Source organism: Cherax quadricarinatus, chromosome 28 (assembly GCF_038502225.1).
Source record: "Cherax quadricarinatus isolate ZL_2023a chromosome 28, ASM3850222v1, whole genome shotgun sequence".
Taxonomy (NCBI): Eukaryota; Metazoa; Arthropoda; class Malacostraca; order Decapoda; family Parastacidae; genus Cherax; species Cherax quadricarinatus.
This window is the reverse complement of record NC_091319.1, coordinates 9,953,092-9,977,638: the sequence shown is the minus strand read 5'-3', so window position 1 is coordinate 9,977,638 and position 24,547 is coordinate 9,953,092. Positions and strand designations below refer to the sequence as shown.

Genomic DNA, 24,547 nt, shown 5'->3' with positions numbered 1-24,547 from the left:
AGTATCTCAGATTGGCTTAAACCCCTCAATGCCAAAACCTGATAATACAACTTCTGATCGGCTTCAAGCTTAATGTGCTGGTGTATTTTATGATATTGGTCTCTGAGATAACAAGATAATGCTTCATCAGTTTGACTTTCAAAGCTGATAAAAGCTGAATTAATTTTAAGTTGTGTATGTCCAAATTTGACATTCTTTTTGGATAAAACGGTATTTTAGTTTCCATGTGATAACTTATGAATACCTCTTCTGAACTGGAAACTCATGCCGCATTCTACAATATTCCTACCACATGCATTGAGGCACAGGACGCTGGGGTTAATGCAATACGAGAATCCCTTTTTCAGATCGTGCAATGGCCGAAATGCATCTAGTTGCTGTTGTTATTATTATTATTATCATAATCATGGGAAAGCGCTATGCCAGTAACAGTTATAATTAAATTTGTTTAAAGAAAATAGGGTGTAATTCAAATTTCTAAGCTCCAGAACTCTTCATCGGAATCAAGAAACTCTCCTACTTTCTCTTGAAAGCATTTAGACCAGGATCCTCTCTTAAGTCGAGATAACACGTGTCCCACCACATGCTGGTACCTATCTCATCACCACCTACCTACAGCGGCTAAAATCGCTTCTCTTAGTCCCAAGAAAATGGATTATTTTATGGTAATATTTACAGGGGTAAATGATGAACAGCGTTTTTATTATGGATGACCCGCTGAGTGTGAGAAAAACATGACTACGAGCTGCAAATAATGCAACGTTTTTCAGACAATATTTATACGGCATCTGATGAATAGTGTTTTGATGAAGGGCCTGCAGTGGCTGCCAAGACTGATGACGTGTTGCTGGGCGCACAACACCCGCACCATTGTGATGAAATGCTAATGTAACACTACGGCAGTACTTACTCACTAAAACCTGGTGTTAGGCGAGTCGAGTACTGCTAAGAACTGCTAAGCACTGTTAAGGGCTGTTAAGGGCCTTAAGGGCTGCTAATTGCTAAGTGAAGACTGAAGAAAATTATCTCTGTATTATTATCCCCTACTGTTTATTAATTCAGTATGACTCAAGTAAGGAAAGCAACGCATCTTATTTCCGTTCGGGTTTTCTTACTTAGGTTTCTATTTACTGCTAGATGAACAACAGACGTAAACTGAATTGCTCATACATCTCGCTCAGCTTTAGGATTGAACCCGGGTTTCTCGGTTGTAAGCTGAACTGTCTACCAGTGGGTAAGGAGTCACAAAAAGGGTTCGGATGGACAGGTGATTAATGAAGCTTGTACGCTACCTTGATTAACTAAAAACAGTGAGATGTATCTGGGGGATCGCATGACTTATTCTTTGATAATTATTTTCCTGTGAGTTAATTAAAAGTCTTTGAATGAAGAGTTAATGAAGGAAGCAAGATGCTCAGTTAATTAAGCATTAACAATATGTACATTTGTTTACTGGAGGCGGGAGGAGTATGGAGGAGAGACAAGAGATATTCTGGCAGGTGTTAAAATGACTATTAGGAATTTAAAAGATGAATGACTTGCGGAACGATGACGTGAACAGCGTGGTAGGAAAAGAAGAATAACTGGTAGAATAATGAGGTGAAAAAGGTGATGGGCGATGGAGGAAAGAGGATGATTTGTGCAATGTGAAAAAAGTGATAAGGGAGAAAAGGTTGGCATATTAAAACTTTAACAGTATCAAAATAATAGAGCAGTGTAAATGAAGAAGGAAAGAACAAAAATAAGAACAGTCGAAGCATTATCGACATAATTTGCTGAGAATAAGAAACTGTTTTGAAGAGAAATCAATGAGAAAAACCAAGGCAGTACCTGTCAAGAATATGAAAAGATACAAGCAAAGCATGCAGAGGTAACAAGAGAAAATCTCTTGAGAATGCAGATAATGAAATGAAGTTAGAAATGTCATGCACGACGAAATGGGATTGATTTGGAGGCAGGAGCAATGTGTAGGAAGTGACAGATGGCATAAAGTGAAAATGGAGAAAAGGCATGACTGGGATTGAGACCAAAAGACTGAATGCAAGCACGAATAAAATATGGAAATAGTTAGTGCGTTTTTTAATGTATAAGTAAAAGAAGGGAAGCAACCAAACATTTTGCTGAGAACATACATTGTTCCTGTGAATAAGAGGAAAATAAAAATGGATATGCTGAGTTTATAAGCAGTGTGTAACAGAATTTTTATCTTAAGAGTGATAGGTAAGACAGTATGCTTGCAGACGATCTGGCTGGATTTGCGAAAGGGAGGAGGGCGGGAATCAAGAGCTTGCATTGAAGCAAATGAGAAGGACACTTAGATAAGGAGAAGAAGCCGTTGGCTTTATTTATGCATTATTAAAATCAGGGGAAGTGCTAAACCCGTAGGGATCATTCAACGTCAGAGGAAAGGTAGGAATACATGTTGGATCTAAGGAAGAGGGAAGATTTAATTCCTCGGATCAAGAGCCCCTCACCGGCATTAAGGCACCTCTACAGCCGTGATTTATGAATTCAGAAAATACGTACGACAGGACATATGGAAACGATACGGTGATGAAAAATATGGAATATATGGTAATTTGTTCAAATATGTAAATAATGTGTATAAAGAGTGAAGCTCAGGTTTGGGTAAGTAAGCTTTAGGTAAAGCCATAGACATGTTGTTGTAAAAGATAATGAATCTGACAAAAAGAGGTTCAGAAGAGGCTGCAGAATCTAATAAACGTTGGGTGTGCAAAAGGACACTAAGAAAATGAATGAACCAAAGATTAACTGCATCAATGGCAAAGCTCAGCAGTCAACTACGTACTTCTCCCAATGAAATGGCTAAAAGGGCCCAAATTATTCTACAAAATATGACAAAGGTTGACGATCCAATGCACGTGATGGAAGACTGTATCGGAGGCTCCTCTTGCAACGTTTGTGCGTCCTGTGCTAACTTCAGCTCTATATCTATGGCGGTAGAAAGAGTTGTCCCCTCTACAATCTTTTTCGTAGTGACAAAAGACTATCAAGCGCAAACAGGCAATAGGCTATTCAATGTCTTTACGAGGATGGAACTCTCAGTAGTAGTAACCAGTTACCAGTAACCAGTGTACCAGTAGATGACTCACTACCAACCGTCTCTGCCTGAGTCACTGTCTGTATTCATATTGTGCTGACCACAGCAGTATTCAAAGACCCCCTCACATATGGGTACTGTGGGCAGTCAGTCATACGAGTGTGAGCAAGGAGATAGGTACGGCTGTTTGGGCGCTCCCCACATTATCTGTAATATACGTACTACCAGCCTACGTGAGTATTACTTTACCCTATCCACGTGTTCGAACTCCCACATGATAAATCTGACTGGCGTTCACTTCCACAGTCTGGCTTACTGACTGGCTTAATTGCAAAATCCGGGTCAACCCCTCGGAGATTGAAGCAATTAGCACACGAACTAAGCCAGGAAGCTTGAAACGGCTGCAACAGGCTTGTAGGCTGGAGGCGGAGGGTGTGAGGGGAGCAAGTAGCTGGTGGGTGAGGCGGTTCACCTTTGACCCTGCCGGCTACTCACAAACAGTCTTCTAACGTCTTGAATTACCCATAAAAACTTAAATCCACGCTCCACACCGGTGCCACCATTTATCATGTGGGAGTTCGAACACGTGGATAGGGTAAAGTAATACTCACGTAGGCTGGTAGTACGTATATTACAGATAATGTGGGGAGCGCCCAAACAGCCGTACCTATCTCCTTGCTCACACTCGTATGACTGACTGCCCACAGTACCCATATGTGAGGGGGTCTTTGAATACTGCTGTGGTCAGCACAATATGAATACAGACAGTGACTCAGGCAGAGACGGTTGGTAGTGAGTCATCTACTGGTACACTGGTTACTGGTAACTGGTTACTACTACTGAGAGAACAGCTCATTGTGACCCACGTTCAGCAGTAGCAACATTCCTGCGAACAAGACAGGGAAGGTACAAGGACCCACAAGTTAACACCTATCGAAATCGTCCATTTGTGAAAAAATTCTTCCAAAGTGATATCGAAATTTTTGTGTAACAAACTGGTTAATAAATAAGAACATATAATATCAGTACATCAACAAAAGTATTTCATTGGATTTGTATTATTTATAATAAATAATACATACATTTGTATTATTTATAATAAATAAAACATACCGAACTGACTGATCAAATAAATGAGCACACACTATTTGATTCGAGTTTTATTTGTGATAAATAAAGAACATTCAGCTCGCTCACAAATATTTTCTGAGAAATATACCTGCTTTGGATTACAATAGCTTATTGGGACATGTCCAATGCCATAAAACCAAACAAAAACAAAATGCAAAGAAGAAACCAGAAACCTCACAAAGTATCACACACAACCAAACATCTCACCGCAACAACACTCAGAGTAACGAAGGTAAATCATACGTCAACAAACATGTACACGCACCCTAACCTATTTGCACACACGCACGAACATACTCAAACTTATATAAACAAACACATCAACAACAACACACACACACACACACACACTCATTTTCATAGATTAAAACCAGAAGACAGGGCACCACGAGCATGCCGTAGTTCTGCTGACGCTACTACAAATAAACAATTTTATATGGGAAATTACACGCACAGTTTACCTTCTTGTAAAAAAATCCGAGTGTTTTTTTTTTTTCATAAAAGACAGCATAGTTCTCCAGGGTTTACCTGGAGTCTGCTCCGGAGGTCACCGCCTCAGAGGCCCGGTCCCAGACCAGGCATCCTAGTTGCTGACCTGATCGACCAAGCTGTTACTGTCCGTCGCTCATCTCATCTGGTCCTATTGCTTGCTTAAAAAAAAAAGCAGGCGGGCCATTTTCAAACTATGTGGAGGGTGAAAGAATGCGCTGAAGATCTATTTTTTTTTTTTTGGGGGGGGGGGAATCTTTCAATTTTCTTTACAAAAAGGCGAACTGTCGGATAAATGGTAAATGGCAAATATTGTGACAACATTTAAACTCTAAACTTTAGGCCTGTTTCACGGACATTGCCATAACACACTCTCTTTCCCCATCAGTCTCCCGCTCCCTTTGGACTAACTTATGACCTACTACATGCAAACACCCTTCACCAACACACTGAGCTCCCGCCTTCCTGCCCATACTCCATGTTGAACCCCCATCACCACCATCTCTACCAACTCCCACTCTCAGTTCTCTAAGGAGATACCCATCTCAGCTCCCTTTCTCAACTCTCACTTCTCTAAGATACCCATCACCACTTTTTTTTCAACTCCACCACCCCATCTACGGTACAGAGTTGTCGACTCTATTTTCCACTCTGTATACCTCAAGGCTCACTCAACATATGCTTAACCTACAACTTATTACCAGAGTTCTTAAATACGGAGAAAGCTGAACGTAAACGTAATCTATTATTATATTCATGAATAAACGCGGAAATCCGTATGGGTCGTACACTTATGGAATGAGGTAATAAGGTTTGATTCTAGGAAGGTGAGGGAACTTAAAAGTTCCATAGAACAAGAACCTCTCCCCCTGAAGGAACTCATACTTAAATATTGCTGGCGCCGTCAATGCAAATTTAATTAAGTACTGTGAACACAATACTGAATATTGTTTAGGTCAAATAATCCCGTGGCATTTTGCTAATGCTTTGAAAATGTTGAGCTTAGCGAAACCTTAGATAAAAATACATTCCAAGAATTCAATGAGAAGAATTACAAACTACGAGCAACCCTCATTTTTTAAATATTCTTAATTAAATTTTTTCGATCATTTCTTTATTATTATTATTGAGAATCCTTGAACCCACAGGCTTCATGCAGCACTTCTGGCATGGGAGGTAATCTAGTTACTTTCAAGAAAGGGAAGGGTTGCTCAAATTCCTAGAGTCAAGAGCTCTTCGCCATCATCAACCTGACCCTCTCCAAGAAGTCTCATCTCTACCTGTAATACATGGGTATTATAATGCACAAGCTAGACAACGCCTCGTTTAACACGCGTGTGTGCTAGTCAAGCCAGTAGACACTGAAACTAACGTCTCCCAGGAATTATGAACACATTCACTTTCATCGCAAAATTTTTTCCCTGCATCTGTTGCTTCCTCACCGTCAAGATGACAAACTCAAACACTTCAGCCTTACGTAACGTACGCCTGATCTTCGTCAGACGTAAACAATCCTAGATCAACGCCCCTCAAAAAAATTATCCATGTTATAACGAAAATCGGGGAGATTCTCCACTCCCAACTACAACATATAAAAGTGAACGAAAGCTAGTGAAATCTTGGGGTAGGTGGGTTGTCTTGGCCAGATGTGTGCAGAGTAATGTCAGACCCAGGCTCTCCCGCCTCACCTATATGATTTTTTAGATCAAACTGGCTCAGTGCACCAATTTTGCACGCTGCCTCTCCTGCACCCGCCTCTTCTCTACCGTCTAGTACTGTATGGACTGTATGGCCTGTTTGAATTTAACGCTATTTTGTGATCGTAATAATAATGATCGTCCAGAGACACTGACCCCCCAGACACCAGCAATTCATTCACCCTGAAGCGACAACTACCCCAATTAACCACCACTACACTACAAGAAAACAGAGGTGGTCGAGAGAGAGAGAAGGGGGATGCAGGCGTATAGCGTGTCACCAGGTCATAGGTGGCACCACAGGTGGTCACCTAATGCTGCAGCGTCAACCTGCGTCACCAGGTCACAGGTAATCACCTGATGCTGCGGTGTCAACCTGCGTCACCAGGTCACAGGTGACACCAAGGGTGGTCACCTGATGCTGCGGTGTCAACCTACGTCACCAGGTCACAGGTAATCACCTGATACTGCGGTGTCAACCTGCGTCACCAGGTCACAGGTGACACCAAGGGTGGTCACCTGATGCTGCGGTGTCAACCTGCGTCACCAGGTCACAGGTGACACCAAGGGTGGTCACCTGATCTCCGGTGTCAACCTGCGTCATCAGGTCACAGGTGACACCAAGGGTGGTCACCTGATGCTGCGGTGTCAACCTGCGTCACCAGGTCACAGGTGACTCCAAGGGTGGTCAACTGATGCTGCGGTGTCAACCTGCCAGATGGCCAGCTGGTGCTGCGGCATCAACATGCATCACCAGGTCACAAGTGGCACCACCGGTGGCCAGTTGGTGCTGCGGCATCAACATGCATCACTACTCTGAGGAATACCTCAAAGTATTCCTCAGAAAAGTGCCCACTTAGATATTCCCCAGCTCAGTGGATACCCCCCCACCTGGTGAGGGATACTCTTTAGGCATTCCTCACAAGGTCACAGGTGACCAGCTGGTGCTACGGTATCAACATGCATTACCAGGTCACAGGTGGCTAACTGGTTCTAGTGTCAACATGTATCACCAGAACACAGGTGGTACCACAGGAGCGCCCAGCTGGTCACCAAGCCAGGTGGGATAACAAGGAATAGCCACTAATTTATTTATTACTTTCACGGGGAAGCACTAAACTCGCACGGATCACAGCTCCTGGGGAGGTATATGAGGCAATCAACTTCCATCCGAGGAAAGGAATAACTCCGAATTCCTAGGATCAAGAGCACTTCACCGGAACTAAGAGACTCCCCATCCACTAGGCGATTACCATCCGAACGTCGTCTAACGTTTGCACAAAACTGTTATTTGTAAATTGTTCCTGCACGGTTTTGTGATTGATTCTTCCACTTCCTGAAGCCTACCTGTGACATTCTATGTCGTCATCTGCCCGAAATGTTTTGCATATTCACAGATTTTGTTTCAATGAGTACATAAAGCTTTGTTAAAGCTCCCCTATACAGGATTCTTTTTTTTTAAATATGATTGAAAAAAATACACCCAGAAGTAAATAATATATACTGGGAATACCTTTCCATGACCTATTCAATTTCGAATGTATTTTTTCAATTCGCAGTATATTTAATTTTATAAGTATAAATACAATGGTTTCCTAAACTGCAACCGTACAAACTATAGTTACCCATCGTATTGTAAATAAACATCTTTATGGGACTGTGTTTATTAAAAAAAAAAAAGAAAATCACGTGGTTTGACTTACCTTTCCAGTAGGCTAACCTCAGTCCCTGGACACCTTGACGCAGGCGCCCTCAACGTGCACCGCACCTCACCAGAACTGAGCCAGTGGCAGCGTATGTCAACGTAACAACAGTTCTCAGACAAGCCATTAAATCATACATTCAAAATCGGGAGTACCAGCCACACGTCCTTACCATGCCACGGCTGATGCCCGACTGGATGTTTTCTCCTCTCAGTGGCGAGGGCCTTTCAAGGCATCGCTCGTCTGGCAACTACCCTTCACATGGGCGCCGCCAGTACGTCCACCTATGTCGTCATACCGTGTTTCTGAGGTCTATTCTTACTTACATGTTACATTTATAATACATAAAACTTGCAAAATATGCAAAAATCTTATATAATGATCCTTGAGGACATAAACGTCACACCCTCACCTATATATAACCTTCAATCTATGACAAATTAAGTTAATGTGACTTATCCAAAGCAATTTTTAAATATTATGAACGACCCGAGACAAATTTTAGTAGTAAATGACCATAATTTTTAAAGGGGTGGACCGGTAAGCCAGCGGAAGGCCTCGGTCAGATGACCAAAAGCTCCAAAGGCGGGTCATCATCTGACTAAGACCCGCGTCAGGAAACATTTGTCCTGTTTCCTGACGAACCTAACCTAACCTAACCTAAGTAGCCGTCCATATATTATGCAAAGTATTTATTCGACAGCTTCGTAAATCCCTCCTGTCAACAGTGCACAGTAATGTTGAGTGCAATGACAATAACAACGTTATTACTCAAAGGAAATAAGAAAAACTGATTTTGTTATGCTATTCTAGATCAAAAATCGGCACCGTTATAGAGATTTATATTTGTAAAAATCATGTGTAAATTACATGAATGAAGCTTATGTTTTCTTGGCTGAAATTATTTTTAATTTCTTCTTCCTTATCCTTCTTCTTATTCTTACTATTATTATTATTAATATGAATTTCTTGTTAATATTATCATTATTAATATAGATTCTTTATGATTATTATTATGATTGTTATTATTGATTTCTTCTTTTACTTCTTCTTCTTCTTACTATTACTACTATTTCATTATCATTATTCAAGTCCATTATCAATGCCAGGCTTAAAATCATAACTTATGTTAATAACCCCCCTATCCTCCCCCCCCCCCCAAAAAAAAAAAATTCGTGTTCTTAATTTCGTTAGTGCTGTGACACATATTTTTAATCTTTAGTAAATGTGGTAGGAATGACTTTTATCAATTATCACTGACCTTTCCTGAAAATACATTTGTAGTTCATTATGTTAACACATTCAACTTGCAATTAAGAAAGAATATTTTATATTTTATGTCAGTGCATCACAAATATTGGACAGGTTTTGTAAATAAGATTGAATCGCCTTGAGGTGTGGTCAGATTAGGTTAGGTAAAGTTTGTCAGGAAACAGGTCAAGTGTTTCCTGATATAAGTCTTAGTCACATGATGACCCGCAGCTGGAACTTTTGGTCATCTGACCGAGGTATTCCGCTAGTTACAGCCCACATCACAGCCTACAAGGATATATACACATTAGTGTGTGTCTTTCAGTGCATATGTGCTGATAGTATAAAGATTTACATGCAACCAAAATGACCCTAGAGTAGTGGATAGGGTTTAACCCTAATGAAGTAAGCAACCACAGCCGTCCCTCCCAGTAATCCCAACTCTGTTAAATAAAAATAAAGTAAGACTCCTCCTTCCCCCACCGGAGGCGGTGTGTAATAACATGAATCAACCACTGTATTATGTAGCAACTATCTGGTAATAATAATACAGACGGTGACTTGACATCCTCAAACACATACAAATATAATAAATGTTGTTATCACTTTTTTTCTGGCAGAAGGTAAGAAGGAAAGTGAAATAAATATACTTTACACTATACTATGACCCCCGAAACCCTCTCCAGGTAAACTCCAGGTAATGCAATATAAAAAACAACACGCAGTTTATATAAATATCTTTCGTATATTTATATAAACTGCTTTACAAAACTGTTACTCCAACAAGGTGGAAGCTAAAACAGTAAAATGCGTTGTATAAACAGAACACTAATATATATATATATATATATATATATATATATATATATATATATATATATATATATATATATATATATATATATATATATATATATATATATATACACACACACTATAGACTGTGACATTACGGTTAGCCTGAACCATCGCTCCTCAGTCAAGTTCGTACATTATAAATCTTCTTTGACGTGCTCGGTAACAGTGATTTAAGCTCAATACAACAGTCGTAGTCAAGATTAAGAGGTGAACGCGCCTCGCCTCTTGTACAGAATGGCAAGGTCATTTAACCTGAAGAATGGATACCTTCTACTGAGTCATACATTTTTCTTCTGGTATCTGATTCAGCGCCAGTGTGAGCCTGGTGATCAGGTCTGTGTTATGTCTCACAGATACAACATTTTACCTCCCAGTTGTGGAAAATTGCATTTACTTGGATGTATAATTATATACACAACAGTAAATGAACAATGATAACTATTATTTATCAGTTAGACAAGTAGGAATTAGGGACACTTAGGTCGCAAAAAATGTCCCCCTTCGATACCTACCACTGTCATAACCACAAGTTGCTCTGGACCTATTAATTAAATGAAATATACATACACCAGGAATGCTGGTAAATATATAAATTGGTGGACTATATTAAAAAATGATTATATGTAAATTCACATATACATAACAGAAGGAAAATATATCTTAATATCACTCACCAATTTGACTGGATATTAAGTTGTATCATACTCAGAAAAACCTCACTAACTAAATTTATGAAAACACTGGCCAGAATTATACACAAATCTAGAGAGCTTATCTGAGGTTCCTGGAGCTGTCTTGTCCAGTCGTCTGATATCTCAAGTTATGCAGGAATGCACATCCAACAATTTCGCCTCCTATTTGAGAGGTGTCAATCCAATTTTAACCTCTAGAGCACGAAAAATTCTTCCCCTTATATTAACGATGCATCCAATTCAAAACCAAGATGGCGAGTCCCCTTCTGCGCAGACGCAGGCTTTCCGTTTTCTATGACATAAATATTATTAAATACAGTATGGCCATCTATTTACATATAAATACTGTATTTCCGGAAAATATATACAGTATTTTCCACACTGCGGCCGGGCGGAGGTCGTTGCTAAACGACTCAAATTGTTCATTTGCTAATGGTGGAGGACCTGGGTACATATAGGATCTGGCATCCACACGGCGACATATTACACAAGATTTAATCACCCTTTTTACACTTTGCCGTCCTTGTGGAATCCAGAAAGTTTCCCTAATACAATTAAAAGGTATCTTGTACCCCACCATGCATTACATTTTTATGGGCATTTAGAACAATTAAATTTGTTAGATGATGAGTTTTGGGCAGTAAGATAGGGTGTTTAGCATAATAACCCAATTCAGCATTTTGTAACCTACCTCTGCACCTAATTACATTGTTCTCTAAATACAGCCCCAATTTCTCTATTATGGAACCTTTCACAATTTTTCTTTCCATCATCAATTTAATCTCATTTCCATAGATTTCCTCCTGTACCCTCTTTATCCAATATTCAAGAGGATGTGAAAACTTAAATGAAATATTCATCTTGTTTAGAAATTTAAACGCCAATTTAGTTATACTGATTAGTTTGGGTAAAGAAGAATACCTATTTATATCAATGGCTAAGGAAGGACAAACAATTGGAGCAGTGGTTACAGTAATTTCAACAGGAGCAATATACGCCTTTTGTACAGGCCAATTAGCTTTATTTACCAGCCAGCTCGGTCCTTTAAACCATGATACAGCATTTACAAATTTAGCATAAGGTAAACCTCGAGACAAGAAATCGGCTGAATTCTCCTCACCAGGTATATGATTAAATGTTAACATATGCTGATCCAAACTATTAAACTTCTCTTGCATCTGATTGATTTCAGCGACTCTGTTTTGTACATACACAATTTTACTGTTTCCATTACGAATCCATTGTAAGGATACCTCATTATCAGACCAAATTACAGTGTCGCTAACATTTATCTCCTGCAACTTATTTCTTATATAATTAGCTAATTTGACACCTACATAAATGGCTGTTAATTCTAACTGAGGTAAGGTACGTGATTTAATTGGAGACACTTTAGCCTTAGACATAACATGAGAAATAACACTATTACATTGAAGGTAAGCAACTGCTCCATATGCCAATTTTGAAGCATTACAAAAAATGTGGAGTACATTTTTCCTATTTGGATTGGCCAACTGGTGTGGGAACTCCAACATTGAAATTTTCTCATAATCACCAATTAATTCATCCCACCTGTTAATGAATTCCTCAGGTAGAATTTCATCCCAAGCACATTTAAGTTTCCATACTTCCTGAATTAATAATTTCTCTCTTATAGTAAGGGGTGACACTAAACCTAGTGGATCAAAACATTTGGAAACTTCAGCAAGCAAAACTCTCTTAGTTAATTTATTGGGCATACTGTAATTATTAGGTTTTAACATTAACAAATCTCTCTCAGTATCCCAAGTTAAACCCAATACATTACTACATTTTGGCACTTCATCTCCAGGGTAATCTTTACTTATTTAGTCCTTTAATTTGGACGAATTACTATTCCATTCCCTCAGAGGCATATTTGCACTTTGCATTATTTTATTAGCCTCTCCATAAGCCATTAACAGTTCCTCTTTAGTTGACGTCACACCCAGGAAATTGTCTACATAAAATTGTTTGCTCATTACTTTACTCAATGGACTTCCCGTACGTTTAAGGTGTGCATTTATCGTCGCTTGAAGTAGGAACAGACTGGATGTAGCACCAAATAATACGCTCCTAAAGCGAAAGGTTTTCAGAGGGCTAAGTGGGTCAATAGGATTCTCAGGCCATAAGAAGCAGGTACAATCCCAGTCAGCCTCTTGTAAACCCACTCTTAGGAAAGCTTTACTTATGTCAGCCATAAAGGCATAATTCTTTACCCTGAAATTTAATAAGATATCTCCTAATTTTTCCATCAACGACGGACCTGTCATCAAACAGTCATTTAAACTAGGTACATTTTTGTTACTCCTGGCATTACAATTAAACACAATTCTCAGAGGAGTGGTCTTAGAATCCTTCTTCACTCCGTGATGTGGCAAATAGTGACCATAAATTTTGGCTTGTTCAGGAGGCACCTCTTCTATAAATTTATTAATTAACTGCTCAGCAATTATATCATTATCGGGAGTTAACAATTCTGGTGTCCATATACCATTCTGTAATTAGTGGGCAATTCTGGATGGTTCAGTCTCCACGGAAGTCGTACCCAGTATTGTCCAGATTCAAATTTTACATCTTTCAGGTATTGCTCCTGAGTAAAAGAATCGTCTGGACTTTCTTCATTTACATTTATTCCAATGCTGTCTAATTCCCACAATTTATGCACTGGCTCAATACCATCCTCTATGAAAGAATTATACTGGGGCACGACTTCATGAGTAAGACACACAGTTATGGTATTTGTAGTTTCCTCTAGTCATGAATTATTATTACGAGGAATCCTACCATACATTACATGGCCTCCTGCAGTCTTCAAAAGGGTGACACCACATTTCTTTACCATACCCTTTACAAAGGAGGCATAATAGTCACTACCTATCAAAATATTTATTGGGCCTACAGAATCATCACTTACACCAGAAGGTGCTAAATTTACATTATGTGAAAGTCTTTCTGTAGCTTTACTAAGCCCTACTGTAGATATTTGCTCTGGAAGTCTATCTACAATTACTGCATTAACACGTTTTTTTCTCATTGCCCAACCTGACAGTTACATAAACAGTGTCATACAATTGAGCTCTTTTATCTGAGAGAAAACCAGATAATTTTGAAGTTGTTGGATCTCCCATCTGTACTTTCATACCATCAAGACATTTACGTCTTATGAAAGTACGCTGGGATCCCTGGTCCAATAATGCATTTACATTTTTTGATTTATGCCTTTTATCATCAATTTTTACCTGTAACACATGTAAGGCTACTTCAGCAAAACCATCATTATTAACATTAGCAGCAATTTTTACATTAGCTACTGTTGTGTCAGGATTGTCAACATTATCATTATTATCAACATTATCATATAGACCTTTACACATGACTATATGGTGTCTTCCTTTGTGACATTGTTAACAGAAGTTTAATTTGGCATAACAATCCTTTACATTGTGATTACCCAAACACCTGATACATCTGTTAAGTTCCTCCAATATTTCAACTTTATCATTCCATGAATTGTATGCATTGCAATTCTTAGAAAAATGAGTACCCTTGCAGAAAAGACAATCTCTCTTTTCTTTGACTGGTTTCCTATTAACTGTGCTACTCTTAGGAGGGTACTTATTCTTCTTACCTTGTGGAGAATCATTATTTCTGATTCCTGCTACTTGATATGCATCTATGCAACTCTTTTTAGGAAATGAATTTTGATTATTACTATTGGGATAATTTCTCCCCATGTGAAACTTGACAGATACCTCAGAGTTATTATGTGTTGCATCTTTAAAATGAGTTAGTTGGCTGGTCTGCAACTGAACAATTAATTCTTGTAGACCTAGTCTTATTTCCTCCAGACCAAAATAACCTTTGTGATATTTATTCGAGAGCCATTCAAGTGTTTTACAGCTTAATTTATTCTGTACCATGGCACTCAATAACCAGTCTGATTCCTTCAGATTATATTTATTACTTAATGTTTTGAGAGTGCTCTCCAGTTTAACTCTAAACTGCTGTAAACCTTTGTAAGTATGATCTGGAGATTTTAAATTAATAATGATATTCACTAGATCCAACCTACTTTGTTCTATATTACCATAAGTGACCTTCAACAAGTCAACTGCTTCCTTGTAAGAGTCATCTACATTGGCAAAGGCTTATATGAGTATGTGAGCATCTCCTCTTACCTGTCCTTTGAGGTAAAATAATTTAGTTACACAGGCTAGATCACTCCTGTCATGCACAGCTGCTTTAAAAATTGGCCAAAATTTCTCCCAGTTTTCTCCAGGATTAAACACAGGTAAACATAGTTCTGGGAGTTTTGGCAAAGACATATTATTTGTTGGAGCAGACTGATTAACTGCCTGGTTTACACATTTTAATTTATTCAAGGCCTGACTTTTACAAGAAAGAATCTTTTCTTCTAATTCATAATACTGATTAATCATAAGATCTACTTCAGTCTCATCTACACAGTTTACTGAAAGTTAAGACACATGTGCAACATCTGGATATCTTTATTGTAGACGTTTCGCCATCCAGTGGCTTTATCAATACAGATTCTAGGACATAATAGGAGGACAGTAGAACTATATACAAAAGATGAGGTAATCAGTCCCTCGGCCTTGGAGATAGTGTTCACAGCATCGTGGTGGAGGAGAATCTGGAGCAAAGGCAAGAAGACTGGCGTTTATATAGTCGTCAGTGGAAGGGACGGGCAGCAGACGAGGGCAGTCACTGGTAGGCGGGATTCCCCAGTGGAAGTAGGTCCTTCCCAAAGAGATGGGTTAGTTGCAGCAGCCGTGAAGAAGGTCTTGTAGATGTCCTCTGAACCAAGATTCCATGATGTTGCAGTGTCTGACAAGTTGTGCAAGAAAGGTATAAAATACCGACAATATGAAAGTTAAGACACATGTGCAACATCTGGATATCTTTATTGTAGACGTTTCGCCATCCAGTGGCTTTATCAATACAGATTCTAGGACATAATAGGAAGACAGTAGAACTATATACAAAAGATGAGGTAATCAGTCCCTCGGCCTTGGAGTTAGTGTTCACAGCATCGTGGTGGAGGAGAATCTGGAGCAAAGGCAAGAAGACTGGCGTTTATATAGTCGTCAGTGGAAGGGACGGGCAGCAGACGAGGGCAGTCACTGGTAGGCGGGATTCCCCAGTGGAAGTAGGTCCTTCCCAAAGAGATGGGTTAGTTGCAGCAGCCGTGAAGAAGGTCTTGTAGATGTCCTCTGAACCAAGATTCCATGATGTTGCAGTGTCTGACAAGTTGTGCAAGAAAGGTATAAAATACCGACAATATGAAAGTTAAGACACTGCTGCAACTAACCCATCTCTTTGGGAAGGACCTACTTCCACTGGGGAATCCCGCCTACCAGTGACTGCCCTCGTCTGCTGCCCGTCCCTTCCACTGACGACTATATAAACGCCAGTCTTCTTGCCTTTGCTCCAGATTCTCCTCCACCACGATGCTGTGAACACTAACTCCAAGGCCGAGGGACTGATTACCTCATCTTTTGTATATAGTTCTACTGTCTTCCTATTATGTCCTAGAATCTGTATTGATAAAGCCACTGGATGGCGAAACGTCTACAATAAAGATATCCAGATGTTGCACATGTGTCTTAACTTTCATATTGTCGGTATTTTATACCTTTCTTGCACTACACAGTATACTAACAAATCTCCTTCATATTTGTTGTAACATAATTTGTATGAATCCTAAAGCATCTAAATACAATTTTAAATCATCAGTATTCACAGTTTCTTGATTCATTAATTCCAAACATTTATTATATGCTTTTGTTACATGCCCCTTTCTAGCTTGCAGAGATGTTTTCTTTACTCTATATTCCATATGTTTGTCTTCTACATTAATTTCCTCATTTTCAGCCATGATGCAATGTATTAAATTCAACTTAATAACACTGATTATGTACTAAATTATGCACTTTATAACGTTAAATAGTACAACTTACCTTTAAATAAATTCTAGCTACTTGAGCTTAGCAATTACATGTAAAAAATTGTAATATAAATTTTAAATACACATTAATAATGTTAGCTACACTTGAGCTTAGCAATAACACATGTAAGAAATTTATATATAAATTTTAAATGCACATTAATACAAACCTTTAGCCAGCCTTGGCTTATCAAAATTATTATACAAATTAATATAAATCCTTGCCAGAATTTGGCATAGCAAAATTAATATTATACACATTAATATAATTAGCAACACTTGCCTTATCAATTACACATACATTGATATAAATCTTGGCCAGAATTGTCTTATCAAATTAATATTGTAATAATTATAATCCACTACACATTAAGTAAAATTAATATTATACACATTAATATAATTAGCAACACCTGGCTTATCAATTACACATACACTGATATAAATCTTGGCCAGAATTGTCTTATCAAATTAATATTATACAAATTAATATAAACTTAGCCAGACTTGACTTATCAAAATTAATATTGTAATAATTATAATCCACTACACATTAAATAAATTTGTGAACTTAACATCCACCTCCTTCTGTCATTTCACATATAATTATTAAGTAATTAACCAATTAATGACTTCACTAATTACCTCCGGTTCAAGAAGGACCAACGGGCAAATTAAATTGTGGAAAATTGCATTTACTTGGATGTATAATTATATACACAACAGTAAATGAACAATGATAACTATTATTTATCAGTTAGACAAGTAGGAATTAGGGACACTTAGGTCGCAAAAAATGTCCCCCTTCGATACCTACCACTGTCATAACCACAAGTTGCTCTGGACCTATTAATTAAATGAAATATACATACACCAGGAATGCTGGTAAATATATAAATTGGTGGACTATATTAAAAAATGATTATATATAAATTCACATATACATAACAGAAGGAAAATATATCTTAATATCACTCACCAATTTGACTGGATATTAAGTTGTATCATACTCAGAAAAACCTCACTAACTAAATTTATGAAAACACTGGCCAGAATTATACACAAATCTAGAGAGCTTATCTGAGGTTCCTGGAGCTGTCTTGTCCAGTCGTCTGATATCTCAAGTTATGCAGGAATGCACATCCAACAATTTCGCCTCCTATTTGAGAGGTGTCAATCCAATTTTAACCTCTAGAGCACGAAAAATTCTTCCCATTATATTAACGTTGTATCCAATTCAAAACCAAGATGGAGAGTCCCCTTCTGCGCAGACGCAGGCTTTCCGTTTTCTATGACATAAATATTATTAAATACAGTATGGCCATCTATTTACATATAAATACTGTATTTCCGAAAAATATATACAGTATTTTCCACACCAGTCTTCTCCTGAATGACATTGATCTAGTGGGTTATCTTAGTATGCAAGTACGTCATTGCATTAGGTTTCTTGCCGAAAAATTACTACTAATGCTACTCCTACTACCACTAATATTACTATTAATAATAATAATAATAATAATAATAATAATAATAATAATAATAATAATAATAATAATAATAATAATATTATTATTATTATTATTATTATTATTATTATTATTATTAAAATAGGAATTACATCAATTAGAGTAACAATACCAGCAACAACAATTACACGATTAACATTTACGACAATAAGGACTAGTAACAATACCAATATAAGAATGAGAGTAGTAAAGAATGAAACAACAATATACCAAAATATTAATAAAGAAGACAAGTCAAGCTGAACATAGCGACGTTAGGTTATTGTTGCTGAGAAATATTCGCATCATTATAGAAAAAATACACTTGGATGGCAGCGAGAGGTGTATATTTCTCAGGGTATATACACTGATGGGTGTATATTTTTCAGTGTATGTACACTAAGAGGTGTGTATTTCTCAGTGTACATTCACTGAGTGATGTATATCTGTGTGTATACACTGAGAAGTGTATATCTCTTAAAATATGCTCTGAGGGATGTACATTTTGCACTGTATGTACTTAGGGAGAAGTGTATTTCTCAGAGTACATACACTGAGAGATGTATATCTCTCAGTGTATATTCACTGAGAAGTGATGAACAAGACACATGCGTAACTCCTGAGTAGCATTATTTGAGAGACGTTTCGCTCAGGTGTGGCACATGTGTCTTCATCAATTTGCCAGTGTTGCTGCGTCAGACTAGTGCCACTGATCTACTGGTACATGTGTGACAGCAGCACCACGGAATCTTTATACAGAGAACAACCTCTACGAATCTGTTTAATTGATAATCTCTGCTCCACCTTGTAGGCCTGGCCTAATTCTACTAGTGGGCCCCGTCCACATGTGACCACGTCTACAACTGCTGCATATTTCCACGTCCGCCAACGGCCCCATTGTAAAAGTCTCCATCCTCACAACTGTATTAGATAGATAAATTCCAGGTGAGCGAAACGTCTCTCAACAAAGATACCTATATGTAGCACATGTGTCTTATTCATCAATTGAAGAATAGATATTAACAGAACCAGGAAGTCAGAAAGCAGTGAAAGCATTCAGCAAGTGTGAAGAGGAGGAGCCAGTAGCTAGGACTTAACCCTTGCAAAGACACCTATGTGAGTATACTCTTTAGTTTACAAAGATGAAGTGTAGCTGTGTTAATAAAACTAAGTTGGTGAAGTCTTATATTACCACGAAGAGGATGCAACAAGTCTCTAGGTTTGAAGAAATCAAGTGGTAGGTAAAAAATGCCACTTCATACTTATTGGGGAGAATATGACATAAGTGTTTTAAGTGCTCTTTAGTTCTGTGATACATCCGTGTGTGTACTCACCGATTTGTGGTCACCTATTTATACTTCCAGGCTTCGAGACTTAGCTCCTAGCCCCGCCTTTTAGACCCCTTTGAGAGATATCATGGATTTAATCACGGATTTTTGACCTCTTGGGCCTTATCATATGTACTCAAGAAGCTGGGTATTGAGTTCGCCTCCACCACTGACTCGTCCGAGTCATTCCACCCTTCAACCACTCTGAGACTAAAGAAATATTTCCTTCCATTCATGTGCATCTTGTGTGTCTTTCTTTCTACCTGTATCCTCTTGACCATGGTTCTCTTCGTTCAAGCAGTCTGTCCTTGTCTGCCTCATCAGTTTCTCTTACCATTTTGTATGTCGTAATCATGTCTCTCCTTCTAGTCCTTCTCGAAGGTCGTAGGATTCAATTCCTTCAACCTCTTCTCATAGGGCATTAATTTCTTCTCTCTTACTAGTCTGTTTGTAAACCTTTGGACCTTTTCGAGCTTTTGCACGTGCTTGATCAAGCATGGGTTCCATGCTAGGGCCGCCTACTTAATGACTGGACTAACATAGTTCGTATAAAGAGTTCTGAAGGATTCTTTGTTCAAGTTTCTAAATGCTGTTCTGAGGCTTTCTAATTTTGCATATTTACATATTTGCATATTTACTACCTCCTGTTGGTTATCTATCATCTGTCAAAGACTCTTGTCAGAGACACTTGGCCTGTGTGTGTTAGTTACTAGTTGTTAAAGGCACTTGTCGTTAGACACTTGGCCTGTTGTGTATGTGTGACTGTGTTCGTGTGCGTGTGTGTGTATGTGCACTCACCTAATTGTGGTTGCAGGGGTCGATACTCAGCTCTTGGCCCCGCCTCTTCACTGAACGCTGTGGCTCGTACGTTGGTTTGCGTGCAGCCAGCAGTAACAGCCTGGGTGATCAGGCTCTGATCCACCAGGAGGCCTGGTCACAGACCGGGCCGCGGGGGCGTTGACCCCCGGAACTCTCTCCAGGTAAACTCCAGGTCCAGTTAAACGCTACCAGATCCTCTCTCTCCCTGCTCCATGAGCTTTATCATACCTCGTCTTAAACCTATGTATGGTTCCTGCCTCCACTACATCACTCGCCAGACTATTCCACTTCCTGACCACTCTATGACTGAAGAAATGCTTCCTAACATCCCTGTGACTCATCTGAGTCTTCAGCTTCCAAGAGTGACCCCTTGTTTCTGTGCCCCATCTCTGGAACATATTGTCTCTGTCCACCTTATCTATTCCACGCAGTATTTTGTATGTCGTTATCATGTCTCCCCTAACCCTCCTGTCCTCCAGTGTCGTCAGGCCGATTTCCTTTAACCTTTCTTTGTAGGACATTCCCCTCAGCTCTGGAACTAGTCCTGTTGCAAACCGTTGCACTTTCTCTAATTTCTTGACGTGCTTGACCAGGTGTGGGTTCCAAACTGTGTGTGTGTGACTTTGTCTCAGGTTTAATATATTCTTGATTATCTTTATCTTATCTTCACTTAGCTATTACTCTCTCTATCTCTCCTCCACTCTAAGTATCTTTCACTCTCAGTATCTTTCCCCTCACCCTCACTGTCTCTTCTTCACTCTCAGTGTCTCTCCTTTACTCTCAATATCTTCTCTTACTCTTGTCTTCCCACACCCTCATTATCTCCTCCACACTCTCACTATCTTCCTCACATCCTCATTTTCACTATCTCCCCCTCACCTTCACTACTCCCCCCACACCCTCACTATTTCTCCCTTACTACTGCCAGCCTTCCCTTCCCTTACTCCCAACATTAATTTTTTTTGCACTAGTTCACCATTCCGTTCTTAGTCTTTCCCTTAGGATATAAATACTGACGAAGAACAGTAATACTCTTAACTGTCACCCATTATTACCTTTTAATAATCACCCATTATTATTGTGGTAAATTATGGGGATGAAATTTACAGGTACATTCCTGAAGTATTTCATCTACATGATTTGAGCGGGGATGGGGGGGAGGAGGGAGGGGTACACCTAAGCAACAATTTATTGTACTTACCAATATTAGTTGTACCTCAGAGTTAGGTGAGACCTACACACTCATTCCCATCCACAATTTAAGTAGGGCCTATAAAAATTATAATATAAAAATTGATACCAGTAATGGTAAATTATAATATAGTGGACTGTATATTGGGTTTGTGACTTACTGATGGTTCGATGGGTCCACAACAACCAGTAGAAAGAAAGAATAATTTAACCTGAGCACTTACCATTTAATTACTGGATCACTATTATTTGTGGGACACACCCTAGCAACTAGAATTTACGATGGCCAACTCAGAACTACTGTACATTATGGGTAAGCCTCACTTAGCTAATGTGTGCTACTGGGAAGAATCGGAGTCCTCTATTTTTCCATCCTTGTTGCCGAATTGATAGGGTTTTCCACACTATTTATCCCAATTCTCCAGCAGAGAACTTGTCAGCAATTTCTAAATTATGGATTGAGGCCGATATACACCAATTTGACCTAGATGACACTGGATTACTCGCCGCCACTAACCAATCAGCGCTCACACATTCATTTTTCACTATGGCATCCCACCCCCCTGTATCACTCCGCAGCCACTGCACACCCTCCTTCACACAAAATGTCTTGAAGGATCAAATCAGCGTCACATTTTAATACACAATTATTATATTGTTCATATTTACACATGCTGAATTTAGGAAAATTATTAAAAAAAAATCCACAATTATCTTTTAACAGTCATCCATTATTACCTTTTAAAAGTCCTCCATTATTGTGCCTTTACAGTCATCCATTATTAAATTTAGAATGAACATTCTTTTCTCTTTCACTGTTCAAGCACCACCTGAGAGAAATTTTTTTACTTTCCAAGCATTGGTTGGAAATCGTAAAAAAAAAAATCAAAACATCATATATGAATTAGACTTTTTTCGGATGTTAAAACCGTTTCTGAATTATTAAAAAACTTGATATTCGCGCCAGGTTAATAATATCCTCTGAAAAATATGTCCTTAGCATAATGTCTCCGCCAAAATCAGATACAACACATCGTGTGGCTATTCTCATCTACATGGAATTTACAAGGTTAGACCACGAACTGTTTACCTAACACACCCATCACTCAGGATAATCTTCCTCTCACACTTCATCATATAAATTAACTCATCAAACTTGAAATGCTGGTCCATTATGCTCGAGAGGATGATTCGTAGTGCGTTTGGGCTGTCTTATTGTCAGTCTCATTAAAAAATAGGTTCATTGATTTCTGTGCAATAACTAGAGACTGTCTCTTCTAAATTTGGCTGGTGTATATATTATGCCGATGGTCTGGAATGAGAACCTGGTGATTTCCTCCATTATTGCAGCTGAGTTAGATCTGCGCCTTTACGTGCTTTACGTGCTGACCTGCGCCTTCACGTGCTGATCTGCACCTTCATGTGTTGATCTGCGCCTTCACGTGTTGATCAGCGCCTTCACGTGTTGATCTGCGCCTTCACGTGTTGATCTGCGCCTTCACGTGTTGATCTGCGCCTTCACGTCTCTGTGGGTATGCCATTTTAATAGGTCACAGAGTACTAATGATAATAATATCCATTTCTACAAGTAGCCTACGTGTACAAGGTATACAAGTCTAGTTGACATCAATGACATACTACTGTATAGGAAGCCGCTTGTTTATGCCGAGCATTTCGGGCAAATTAGGTTAATTTTGTCCCAGGATGCGACCCACACCAGTCGACTAACACCCAGGTACCCATTCAACACAAGGACCCCAATCACTGAGTTTTTTTGGATTATCCTAGGTAATTAATGACCTGGTGGCTAAAGCTCTCGCTGCACACAGCGAGGGTCTGGGTTCGATACCCAGCGAGGGTAGAAACATTGGGCGTGTTTCTATACACCTGTTGCCTATGTTGTTGTTGTTATTATTATTATTATTATTTTTGTGGAAAATACTGTATATATTTTCTGGAAATGCAGTGTATTTTGCATGTAAATTGATGGAATATATTGTAGGTAATAAAAATTAATTTGTAAATAAAGAACCAGCGATGGGTGAGCGTCGCTGGGGGTGGAGATGCCATTGTTTTGAATGGGGTAAAGGCACTCTAATGAAATGTGCATAAATTTTCGTCACTCTAGGGGTTATATTGGGCTTAAAACCTCTCAAATGGGAGCCGAAATTGTTGGATTTGCAGTCCTGCATAATGTAAGCATTAAGCAGATGGACAGGACAGCTTCGGAACCCCAGCTAAGTCACATCTATTTTGTGTTGAAATTCTGGCCAGTATTTTCTTCATAAATTTAAGCAGGGGGGTTTTGAGTATGACACACCGTAATCTCCAGACTAATTGGTGAGTCTTATTATTATAAATTCTCCTTCAATGTATATGTATTCACATTTAAAATTTAATATACAGTCCACATATTTATATTAATGTTTTTACCAGAATTCCTGGTGATGTATATTTCATTTGAAATTAATATACGTCCAGAGTGACTTGTGGAGAGATAGATTATCGTAAGTATCGAAGAAGGACATTTTTTGCGACCTAGGTGTCCTAAAATTCCTACTTGTCTCTGTAACCTTGATAAAGAATAATTATCTTTGTTACCATTTACTGGTATGTATCTTATGAGTTACATCCAGGTAAATTTAATTATCCACAATTATTATTATTATTATTATTATTATTATTATTATTATTATTATTATTATTATTATTATTATTATTATTATTATTATTATTATTACTATTATTACTATACCACGTGATATTTATTTATTTAAATAAATAAATAAATAAATAAATAAATGATGTAGAGGGTGACATACTCCGGGCA

At 38.6% G+C, this 24,547-nt stretch overlaps 1 long non-coding RNA gene across 1 annotated transcript in view; it reads left to right on the top strand.

The window, feature by feature from the left end:
- Window positions 1-23,224, top strand: part of LOC138853319 (uncharacterized) — a 101,220-nt gene extending 77,996 nt beyond the window's left edge. Inside the window, exons 2-3 of the long non-coding RNA XR_011392528.1 lie at window positions 19,191-19,324; window positions 23,068-23,224. This is a non-coding gene — a long non-coding RNA (uncharacterized lncRNA). The remainder of the gene's footprint in view (window positions 1-19,190; window positions 19,325-23,067) is intronic.
- The last annotated feature ends 1,323 nt before the right edge of the window (window positions 23,225-24,547 follow it).